General features: G+C 54.0%; 1 long non-coding RNA gene across 2 annotated transcripts; it reads left to right on the plus strand.

Moving 5' to 3' along the window:
- Positions 1-1,789: 1,789 nt before the first annotated feature.
- Positions 1,790-9,832, plus strand: LOC121085769. Of its 2 annotated transcripts, XR_005827184.1 has the most exons (5): positions 1,790-2,240; positions 2,433-2,802; positions 3,786-4,011; positions 4,174-7,721; positions 8,340-9,832. It is a non-coding gene; the product is annotated as an uncharacterized LOC121085769 (long non-coding RNA). The 2 variants fall into 2 exon arrangements; XR_005827183.1 differs by lacking the exons at positions 1,790-2,240; positions 2,433-2,802 and having other exon boundaries at positions 3,689-4,011.
- Positions 9,833-11,492: the final 1,660 nt, after the last annotated feature.

An 11,492-nucleotide genomic window follows, 5' to 3' on the forward strand; every position in this document is an offset into this window, starting at 1 on the left:
GGCATTTATTTGCACGCTAACCATGTGGATAAGTAACTCTTGCAGCTGTCGAGCCTTTGGGTAGGAACACAGCTAGATGAATCAGAGGCTTCAGGATTGTAGAGTTTTGTTTAATTGCTTTTCTGGCCTGTTATACACATATTTTCATTCCTCTGTGGCATCCGCTTACATATGTCACCAAGTGGCTAGGAGGATTGGGTGTTTGGTTGTGCCTTGTGTTTGCAGGTTTTGTGCCTTGTTCTGAATTTACTGGGCATAAAAATAAAAAGGGGGGGGGGGGTGGGGAAAGAGAAGGAGTAGGTTACAATCAATGGGACAAATTTCTGTTAAATTGCTACGAATGGGATTTCTTCCCCCTCAGTTATTTGAATTTATAACTGACTGAACATTTTTTATCAGGACCATTGCTTTCTCTTGGTGTTTACACCTGCATAGGGAGGTCTAGATATCCACCCTTTGGAGGTGAGAGAGAAAAGACCAGTCTGTCAGAGAAACCTTTAACAACTGGAGGGGGAACAACAATCTTTATTAAGGATATTGGGTAGCAGAATTACCTTGGCGGGGGCGGGAGGCGTTGTAAAACATCCATTTGCAAAAGGCTTTCAGGCTGAAACCCTTTCATCGGTGGCGAGGGGAGGGGGAGGCAGGGCGGGGGCTCGCAAACCCCCAGCTATCTCCATTTGTCAGCGCCATAGAGGAGGGGTCATAAAGCCAGCGGTGTGGAGGGGTGGGCTGCCCGGTGGTCCGCCAGCCCCGCACTCCCAGGGGCTGGTTTCCAAAGCGGGACGAGGCTACAAGTGCAATGAGCGCGGCGGGCTCAGCCCGCAGCCTGCCGCAGCCGCAGCCGCGGGCCGGGGCGGCGCAGCGCCGGGGACCCCAGCCTTTCACTTTCATGCCCACCACATCCACTTAAAACGTTAGGAAGGGGAGAAAGGGGGGAGCGGGGGGGCGGGGAGGCAAGCGCCCTCATGTATTGTTCCCCCGCCGAATTGATATGCTAATTCCCCTTGTGAGGGCATCACAAAGAACACCTTGCACTTCTGAAAGACTTTTGTGTCCTGGCCGGAGAAGTTTATTATCAACTAATTAGCAACAACTTCTAGCAATGAGTTGGGTTACATTTTCATAAGCTTTGAACAAACATCCTGAGCTGCGTTGTGTCAGGGTGATGGGCTTGCTAAGGAAAATAGAGTCCTAAATCAGAGAATGAGCTTTAATAATTAGCGCCTACTATATATGGAGCCTCTGTCGACGTAGGTCTTCTTCCGAGGCATTTGATTCACGTTGCTTCTAGGCTTGCAAAGGACCATGACAAGCACTCTACAAAACAAAATCTTACTCAGGGATGACTAGCCATTTTTTTCCCCTCATATAAAGGCTCTTTTCTTGCGACCGAAGAGCATTTTAGACTACCCCGATAATGCACCAAGGATAATCAGTATATGAAGAAGTCCGATACAATCAAGTATATTCATATATAAATATTATTTAGAGAGCCTTGTTGTCGGCAGTCTAGCACTTCAAATATAAGAATCGTCTGGGAAAATGAAAGGTTATATTTGAAGTTACAAAAAAGAAAACACCCTTAGATTTCACGGGGGTTGGGGTTGGGGGTTTTTGTGGGTTTTTGTTTGTGGTTGTGTTGTGTTTGTTGGGTTTTTTTTTAAATTGTGTGTTACTTATGTTACAATCTTTCCAAAGAAGGATAAACTGGTCTCAGGACTAGGTTAGCTCAGTCCTCTTTCTGTAGACTGCTTGTATCTTTGGAAGTGAAAGGATGTGCTGTTTCCTCGGTTTAAAGTGAAACTAGGAAAAAAACAAGAGGACTTTTATTTATGTCACTGTAGTAAGCGCTAGTTATTTTCTTGGCTTTATGTAATCAGAATAGAGCAGAAACAATCCTCTGAAGCTAAGTATCTTCTAAGGTTTGCTGATAGTTCTCATTAACTGGAAACAACACACAGGCTCACATTATATTATGGGGTTTGGGCTTTTGAGGTGTGAGATTGGGCGGAGGGGTGGTTTGCAGCTCAGATCAGTACTGGATTGATTTCGCAATTCCTACGTGGATCTCCAGCATGGCCTTCCTGAGCCTACCCTGGTCCTGAGAGGAGCGCTGAGGAAGCTGCGAGCCCTGGGCCCGCTCAAGTACCGCGGTTATTGGGATGCAGAAGAAAGCAGCTCGGCCCTGGCCGCTTGTGCAATTCACCTTATCCTCTGCTATTCAATTAATTTAATGGGTAAACACACTCTCCTTCACTTGGTCTCTTTCTGTCCCCTTCTCGAAGCGATTTCATTTGTTTAAAATCCTAAAAGGTGGTATAAGGTCTTATTGAAACCCAGTAACGTAAGGGGTGGGAGTGGATTAGATTCCTTCATTTCCTTTCGGTAATCCTAAATGCAGCTATCTCTGGTTCCTTAATCTCCTCTAGAGTCGGATTATCACCCATTTGAGCAAGTGCCGCTGGAATTAGGAGATGACAAGGATGCAAAGAAAGTGCCAAGAACTCCCTGAGATGACCGAGATGTCGGGGTGGCCCTGGCCCCCTGCAGCCCCCCGGGGTGCCCCAGGGCCCCCGAAGCCAGAGCCGCGGAGCAGGGCGGCGGGGGTGGCCCTGTGCCGGGCCGTGCCCACCGGCCCCGGCGCGGACCTGCCGTGCTTCTCGCCGTAGTTCCACACCGGCAAGGGCCACCGCTGGGTCGCTTTGGCGCATCGTTTGCCTCACGACAGGCTTCTGCCAGCCCTGCAGGTTTCAGCTTTTACCATGGCCAGGCTAGCCACACTCTGTCATACACAAATGTGTACGTATTTTTCTTTATATGTATGAATAGCAAAATAAAATTAGTATATATGTATGTATATATGTATGCACACATGCACATGGATGTTCCTACTGGCTAGAAGAAAGAATCAGCATAGCCGCCGAAATGTGAAGTGGGGAGGACCGTGTTTATCCTTTTCTCTGTCTGCCTGGAAAAAGTAACCCTGCATGAAAACAGACGGGTGTGGGTGTGTGTGCGGTCACTTTTTTTAAACAATCCCTCATATTTGATTGAAATGGAATATGCTGCCATGTATATTTAAGATTAAAGCTTTATTTGAAAGGCCTGTAATCCTTTCAAGGAGATTTTGTTGATATAAGACTTCATTGGAAAGTAATTGTGGATTGTACAGCTCTGACCTTTGCAGGAAGCAGGGTGCAGGTCTGCACAGTTCAGAAATTCTGTGCATCAGTTTCTTGTGAAGCACCTGCAGACCAGCTAACTACACGTACAAGTTCAGGAATGTATTTAAAAGGTTACAATTAGTGGTTCAGTCGTCAAAGTTGGGGACGTGGTATTTTTATATAGAGTGAAATACATGATTTAAATATACTTTCAAAAAAAGCAATACACACGCACCCCCCCTAAAAAAAAAAAATAATAAAATTAAGGACAGGCCTTCTACACAAATTGGAGGCAGCTAAATGCTCTTTTGTGCCTGCAGCTCTAAGGAGGCTGTGATGCATGCGAAGGAAAGTGACTGACTTAACTCATTGGGATTCAGGGAGCGACCTGCCCTCTTTTGGGGGAAAAAAAAAAAAAAAAAAAAAAAAAAAGCAAGAAAAGTAAGAGTGTGTGTGTGTGTGTGTGCGCGCGCGTGTGCGGGGGGGGGGGGGGGGGGGGGGGGGGAGAAGAGGAGGGGGGAGACTTAGAGTCCTGCTTTCCTGAGCTGAGAGCTTCTGGTTCCCAAGCAGAAAGTATTAGGAGAAACACAGCATCTTGTCTCGTTGCTGCATTTACAGAATGAAAGCACTTCTATTTTTATTCCTGCTAACGGGCCGTTTTTGCTTGCATCCACTCCGAGCCATGGACGATGGGAACAAACGAGTACTTAAAAACAAACAGGAAAAAAAAAAAGAAAGAAAAAAAAAAGAAAAAACAAACAAAAACCCCAAAAGAGAGGAAAAAACCCCAAAACAAATACATCCAACCAGGCTGGGATGAGGATTACTCACTTCAGCGCTGGCTGTAAGTACAAAATTTCTTGTTGCTTTTCAAAGTGATAGGGAGAGGCTGTTGTGGTTTAGGTTGGGCTTGTTCGGGTTTAGTTCGCTTCTTTGTTGTTCTCTCTTTCTTTTATTTTTTTTAAATATCATCCCCTCTTTATCAATCTTCTGCCGAGTTACTTAGATAAGAAGGTACAAGCCTGGGGAGGGAGAGCGGCGGGCGGCGGAGCCGAGCCGAGCGCGTCGCGGAGGCAGGGCAGCAGCCGGGGGTGCGGAGCTCCCGCGGGCGCGGGCGGCGCGGAGGAATGCCGGGTGCCGGCGCTGCAGAGGGCAGAGGACTGTTTTCCATATTAATTTGTGGGCTTAGCTGGGCTGCAAATGCATTTTTCCTGGCACGGGGATGTGCGCGCCTGTGTGTGTACATACACATCCTCCGGCAGCGTGGTCCTGCTCGAGTCTGTGTGGTGCAACGTGAGTCTGCCCAGCTTGAAGGAATGCGGTGGTCAAAGCAGCTTTCCACAGCTGGTTCGTTTTTTTGAGATCTGCCCCCCAATAGTGGTACTTTTCCCTGGCAGGATTTGATTTAAATAAACTAAATCAGAACGGTCTCGCTCTCGCCTAGCCTAGCCGCTTTTCGCCCCCTCCCCTTCCTCCTTTCTTTCTTTATTTCTGTGTGAGCGCTCCTGGGAAAGTGGATCGGTTAGAGGGGAAGGCTTTTGAAAACGTGGGGGAAAATGTAAGAGAATTCAGAGGGTCCGGGCTTTCTTTGTGTGGTGCTGAAGCCGCGGCGCTGCTTTGTGCTTTGGAAGGAGAAAATGGCGAGTCCTATTGTGTTTAGGCCATTTTCTTCCGGTACAAGGGTTTCCCCCCAAATCCTAAATACTTCAGGGCTCTTTTGAAAGAAGTCTCCCAGCCCACGAAGTGTGAATGGCTGCAGCTCTGCCTTTTCCCCAGCCGGCAGTACCTCACATTTGAGAGAGCCCACTCATTGCTCCTTGCAGGGCTAGTGCACAATTCCTAAAGCTGCTGCATTCAGAGCCTCTTGCAACGGAGCAGCTGTTTCAACTGCTCTTAGCCCGCGTTATTCAACGGAGGGGAGCAGGTTATGAGAGTAGAGGGGACCAAAGAAATAATAATCCGAGACCTGTCCTTGCTTTAAAATGATAAGAAGGAGCAACGTTAACCAGTGCGGGGGTGGTGGTGGTGGTGGTGGTGGCGGGGTGGTAGTGATCATCTGAGGAAAGACTTGTGAACCGTTGAGCGACAGTTTGACTTTTCCACTAAATTATTTAAACTTTATGTGTGCATACATGTATGTGTGTTTCTGAGAGAGTATGTGCATATGCATGCAGGCACATAGCAAGGAAGAACTTCAGTCTCGGAAAGAGGTCGTATATATGTAACGTGAGATTTTAGAGCATATTTAACCATTCTGTGCAAGTTAATCCCCCTGTAACATGCAATGAAAGAAATAGTTTGCAGTGTTGTCAGTTCTTTTCAGGTCAGCCGGTAAGCAAGTACCAGTTACCAAAACCCATGTCTGAATTTCCACATTAATCCGTTTAAGGAAACAAATCAGAGTCCGAGGTTTAAAGACCGTTGTCCGATATCAAACACTTTTCATTATAATGTGGGCTTGCCCAGGCGCCAGTGATTAAAAGCACTTTGAAACAAGCGAGCTAGCAAATAAAACCCAAGAAAGGCAAATGCACCACCACCACCTCTTCCCATGGTGCTGAATTTAAAAATATTGCTATTAATAATAAAAATAAAGCACAGGCGTTTTCAGAAGTGCCCTGGGACAACCGGTGGGTTCCCTGGCCCCTCGGCGGCGGCTGGCAGCGCGGGCGCGGAGGGGCGCGCAGTGCCGCCCGCCCGGGCGCGGAGAGCAGCGCCGCGCTACCGCCGGCGGGTCAGGACCATGGACAGGGACTGGGTGCGTGGCCGGGGCCGGGCCCGGGCCCGTGGTCACCCCGGGAGGAAAGGGGGTGAATAGGGCTGCCTGCCCCCCCACCCCCCAAACGCTGGGCAACTGAGCTGGTCTGCCTTTCCTGTTTTCCTTCTCGTGTGGCTGCTCAAGTTTCCAGACAAAAGACTTGAGAAATTACATTTATCATTCTCCTGCATGAGAGCAAAGTCTATTAAAATGCCACGCTAGTGATTTCTCTTCTTACTGCCCGCAAAAGAAGTAAAAGGATCTCTCCATTCTGCATACGATTGCTTTTTTCCCTTCAACTCCGAGCCAAAAATAAATCTACTGCTCGGATCGGCTGAATGACAGTGGTGTAAATTAAACTGATTTTATCAGTGACCAGGTTCCACAATTGGAAAAATTAAATGCCACTTTGAGAGACAAGGATAATACGGAACAGATCTATAAAACAGCTCCTTCGGACAACAACAACAACATCAACCCAACAAGAGCCTAGGTACTGGCGATCCCTTCTTCATCCCGCTCCGTTATGTCACATCATTCAGTTTGCCTTTCTGCGGTATTGAAATGACTGAAACCATTGTTTGATGCAAAGGGACTAGCGATGATGAGTCATGGACTTTATGCCACAGCAAAGGCAACAGACATGGCTCTCAGGCAAATTTTTTATTTTGATCACGCGTCTAATTGGACTCCCCTTTCAGATGCACTTTGCGGCACTTCCAACCCACCCCACAGCTCCAGAAGAGCCATCAGCAAACTCAGGGCTGAGCTCCCAGAACGACAAGCCGCTCTGCCAGCATGTAAGAACTGCAGAAACGCAACCTCGAAGTCCTTTTGCCAGGAAAAAAACCCTCTGCTTCCGTGCCTCCCGCCGGCCCCCGAGGCGAGGGGAGGCCTTGAGCCACCTCCGCGCTCTCCGCCCGCCCGGCCCGGCTCGCCGCCCGCCCGAAGGGGCCTGCCTGCCCGCAGGGGCACGGCGTAGCTCCGGGGCCGCGGGAGCGGGCTGTCCCCGCAGGGCCAGCGAGCCGCCTCCAGCCGCCCGCCGCTTCCCCGCCGCGACGGGAACAGCGGGAACAAAGCCCGCGGGGGCTCGGCCCGGCCCTGCCCGGCCCGGCTCCGCTGCCCTCCCGGCCCGGTGCCGGGCCCCGCGGTAGGACGGGCCGGAGGCTGGGGCTGTGCGGGACCGGGGGGCGCAGCCGTGCCGCAGTGAGGGGGGGTCGGCTGCTGTGCGGGGAGGGTGGTCTCTGGATGAGCCCGGAACCAGGCTCTTCTTCCTCGCTATGACTGTACAGATTCATGTGACATTGAGGTTGGGGAGGTGGGAGGAAGGCGGGGGGGGGGGGGAGGGAGAGGACCCGGAGGGAAGGAGGAGGGTTGAACTTTCTGCCGGGCTCGGCTTTTCACACCTTTCTGTCCCGACGATGCAAGAGGACGTTTTGGGAGAGAGCGACTCGGCGGGGTCCCCTCCGAGCAGGTCCCCCTCGACCTTGCAGGGACCCGGCCGGGATGCGCGGGGCTGGGATTGTGCCGGGTTTCAAGGACACGGGAGATGATCAGGACTTTGGGAGCCAACATCTGCCTGGCTGGTGACGTCAGCAACCCCGTGTAATCCTCTTGTACTGAAGGCAGATGCCTTATTTGTTTGGCTGGAGAGGCATTAATCCCTAATTCTGGAGCAGCAAGCGAGGGGGAGAGACCGGACCGCTTCCTACCCCCCGAAAGCAGCTAGCGGGGCTCTCCTCCTCTCCTGCCCTCCGCGGCTCCGACTGGGCGGAGGAGCTGCCAGTCCTCGGCAGGTTTGGCCATTTTCTTTTTTATTATGATTTTTTTAATATTTGGAGTGGGTTCATAATTGTTTTTATTTGGATGCTTGGATTTCTCCCCATGGATTTCGCTCTTCAAGCCGAGAAAGAAGGAGGAACTGCTGTCCCCCCGCCCTTCCATTTCATTCTTTTTTATTTTATTTTATTTTATTTTATTTTAAGCTTTCCCCTGTTTTTGCTCTCCGGGGATTTTTGCAGCGGCGGGTAAGAAGGTTGCTCTCTGCGCTTCCCCGCGGTTAGCTGGTTCCCACCGCGCTGCAGAGACCCAGGCGCCCGCTCGCCCCGGCGCTGCGGTGATGGGCGTACCGCCTTGTCTCTCCTCGGCCACGGAGCGAGCAGCTCCAGAGGCTCGGGTCTGGCCGGCCCCAGCTCCGCGTCAGTCCGTGTGGCCCCCCTTCCCTTCTTTCCCTTCCTTCTCTTCCTCCCCTTCCCCTTCCCTCCCCGCCCTTCCCCTGCTCTGACTCCCCCCTCTCTCCCTTTTGTCATTGGCAACGGCGCGGCGTGCGGGGTCCCGGCGCCCTTCCCTCCCCGTCTGCCTTTCCTTCCCTCCCCGCCTGCCTGCCTAACGCTCTCGCTTTGTCTGTTTTCCAGGCGGCCGCACGCAGGAGCTGCGGTGCCGAGGGGGGCCGGAGCCGCCTGCCCAGCCTGCCCCCGCATGCCCCGGCAAGCCTACAGGGAAAGTCTCCGGAAAGCCCAGCCCGCCGCCGCCGCCGACCGTCGTCGCGCATCCCGCCTCGCCTCCTCTCTCTCTCCCGGGCCCTGGCGCCAAGGCAGCAGTCGAGGTCAGCCCGCCCGGTTCCTGGGGTCCGGCCGGGGTCGAGCCCGCAGGGCCGTGCACGGTGCCCGGCCGCCCCGCTCCTCCCCGACGTGCCACCAGCACCGGAAAGGAATGGCCCCCGTCCTGAGAGGGGAAAGATGGCAATAAGCGTAATAATAATTAAAAAAAGCTTAGGCTGATTCTTTTTTTTTTTTTTTTTTTTTTGTTATTATTGTAATTACTTTACCCCTCATTTCCTCACTCGCCCAGTTCAGCGTAGGCAGGCCAGATGGGCTGCCCAGACCCTCCCGGGAAAGGGGCAGGTGCGAGTGAGGTAAATTTTTTTCCGCTTTACAAAGAAAGATGACACGTGCTGCCCTTTCATTTTTCATCGCCGAAAGACCCTGTCTCCCCGCCCCCGGCCGAGAGGAGCGGGGATGCTCTGGGGGTGCGGGCTCCCCCCGCCCGCGCTCCAGCGGAGCCGCAGGACCAGGCGGACCGAGGCAGCCGGAGAGACATGGTCCCTCCCAGCCAGGGATGCCAAATCACAGACGTCGAGTCGGGGACAGCCAACTCCTGCGTTTAAAATCACGCGAAGACGCTGGTGAAATTAAAGCACTCGCCTGGAAATGTGTAATAGGCACACGCCTAATTTCTATTATTATTATAATCCATTAAATACGTATTTAACAGCTTCCTGGGCACTGCAAACAACAGTCAGGCTAGTAAGAAAACTCGAACGTGAATTACATGCAGCCCAGGCCAGGATAGGACTAGGGCAGAGAGAAATTACCGGGGTTTTTTTCGGGGATCGGTTGCTATTCTTCTTCCAGAGAGAGAGGGAGAGAGAGAGCGCTCCAAGGCTCTGACTCTCCGTGTTCACAGCGGACCTTGATTTAATGTCATACAATTAAGGCACGCGGTGAATGCCAAGAGCGGATCCTCAAGGCAGCAAGCATGAAAGATTTCGCTAGAACATAACATCGCAATAACGTTAATAATAAAAATAATAGCAATCAGTTAAAAATAAATTTTAAAAAGGGAGAGACAAACCAATAAAGAGCTCGACAGCCTGTACTCACCTACGGAAATCGAGACTAAATAGGACCGGCGGACTGAACGGCTCGGCCCGGGAAGGAGATGCGGCTGCCACGGGACGGGGCCCGCCGGGGCAGCTGTCAGCAGCAGGTAACGGGGCCGGGGGAAGTGCTGGAGCGCTGCGGTAGCCGTGGTGGTTTGTCAAGGTAGTGGTGGCTCGACCTCTCTCTTTCCTGGGCTAAACCATGTAAAGTTGATTAATGGGAAATAAATACGTTTTCTAATATTATCATCGCGAGGATTGTTCTTTGCGCATCGCCCAGCCGGTAGCTAGGAGTGCCCGCTCGCTAATGGCTCCTCCTCTTGCGGGGCTCCTCTGGAAGCCGAGGAATGTGGGCCCCGGGGCAGCGGAGCGGCGCGCAGGGGGCAGCGGAGCAGCGTCTGTGCCGCGGGCCGGAGGAGCCCTGCGCAGCTTTGGTGCGCGGCGGGGGTGATACCGGGGGACGGAGGGGGCAATGCCGCAGAGCTGCGTGCGGAGGTTGCGCGGGGGGGCGCGGGGGGGCAGCGCTGGGGCACGGCGCGGGAGAGCGGCGCAGAGCGGTGCCGGAGGGCAGCGGAGCGGCGTGCGGGCTTTGTGCGCGGGGCCGGGCGGCAGGGCGAGGCGCAAGGCGGCAGCTCGCGAGCGCGGAGCGGGGGGCGGCAGCGGAGCGGATGCGCGGGGCAGCTTGCGCGCGGGGGAGGGCAGCGGCGGCAGCGCAGCGTGTGCGGGGGCAGGTGCATGCGCGGCCGGGGCACCGGAGACGCGGCTGCGGTGGAGGCGGCGGCGGTGGCGGGGCCGCCGCGGCGGGGTGAGCGGGGAGCGCGGGGGCGGGGAGGGGAGCGGCCGGGTCCCCGCGCCGTCGGCGGCGGAAGCCTTTGTTCCGCGGGGCCGCGGTGGCGGCGGAACAAAGGAGCGGCGGGGCCGGGCCGGGGCCGGGCGTCGGCCGCTGCCGGCGCTGTCCCTGGTGCTGGCGGCGGCACTGAGTTCTCGCCGCGGCCCGCCGGGACCGCCCGTCCCTGGCCGAGCAGGCTCGTCCCTGCGGCATCGGGTGGCCGCTCGTCTGGAGCGTCCCCGGCGGAAGAAAAGCCCAGCATCCCAACGGGGCTGAAGCGCAGGGGAACGAGCGGCGGCCAGGGCCGGGGTGCGGGACGGCAGGGAAGCGGCTCGGGCCGCGCCCCCGCCGGTGCGCGGTGCACAGCCACCGCCCCGACGGCGCTCCCTGGAGCGGCGCCCCGGGAGGGTCCCCAGCGTATCCCCCCTGGCAAGTCAGCCTCCGCCCCCCATCCGAGACAGCTGGGTCTGAAGCAGGTCCCGCTCCTATCCAGGCTCAGTCCGCTGCCATCTGCCGCGGCCTAATACTGCCCTGCCGTCTATCAAACGGCGGCCACAGCCAGTAAGCGCGGGGGATGCTCTAATACACTAAGTAAGGCAAACCAACTAAGTAACTAAAAGAACAATAATGATAACAATACTATCCACCCGGAGGTCGGAGGCTTTACCCCCTTTCCTCATGCGCTCAGCAGACAGTGCTGATAGCAGTGGGTTTTTTTGCCAGAGACCGAATTACAGATCTGACTGGTGGCCCTTCTTTGCAAAGGAATAAAGGGAACAATTCCTGCCCTTTCCCCAGCCTCTTGCCTCTTCACCTCCTTGTAATTGTCTTTGCGTGGTCCAGCGGATAGATGAAGCACATGGGCTACTCTGTCCTATCCCTCCAGCTCAGCAAATTGGGGTCGAGTCTCTCCCGATGCACTGCCTGCTCCTGCCATGACACATAGCACTTCTCATTTCTTGCTTCGAGATACCTGTACACGTATATATCTATCTACACATGCATATGCACATTTGTGTGTGTTTATCTATGCAGCCTCAGACTGTCATAATCTCTATTCACCACTACTTCTTGCTT

This window comes from Falco naumanni, chromosome 3, assembly GCF_017639655.2.
Source record: "Falco naumanni isolate bFalNau1 chromosome 3, bFalNau1.pat, whole genome shotgun sequence".
Classification (NCBI taxonomy): domain Eukaryota; kingdom Metazoa; phylum Chordata; class Aves; order Falconiformes; family Falconidae; genus Falco; species Falco naumanni.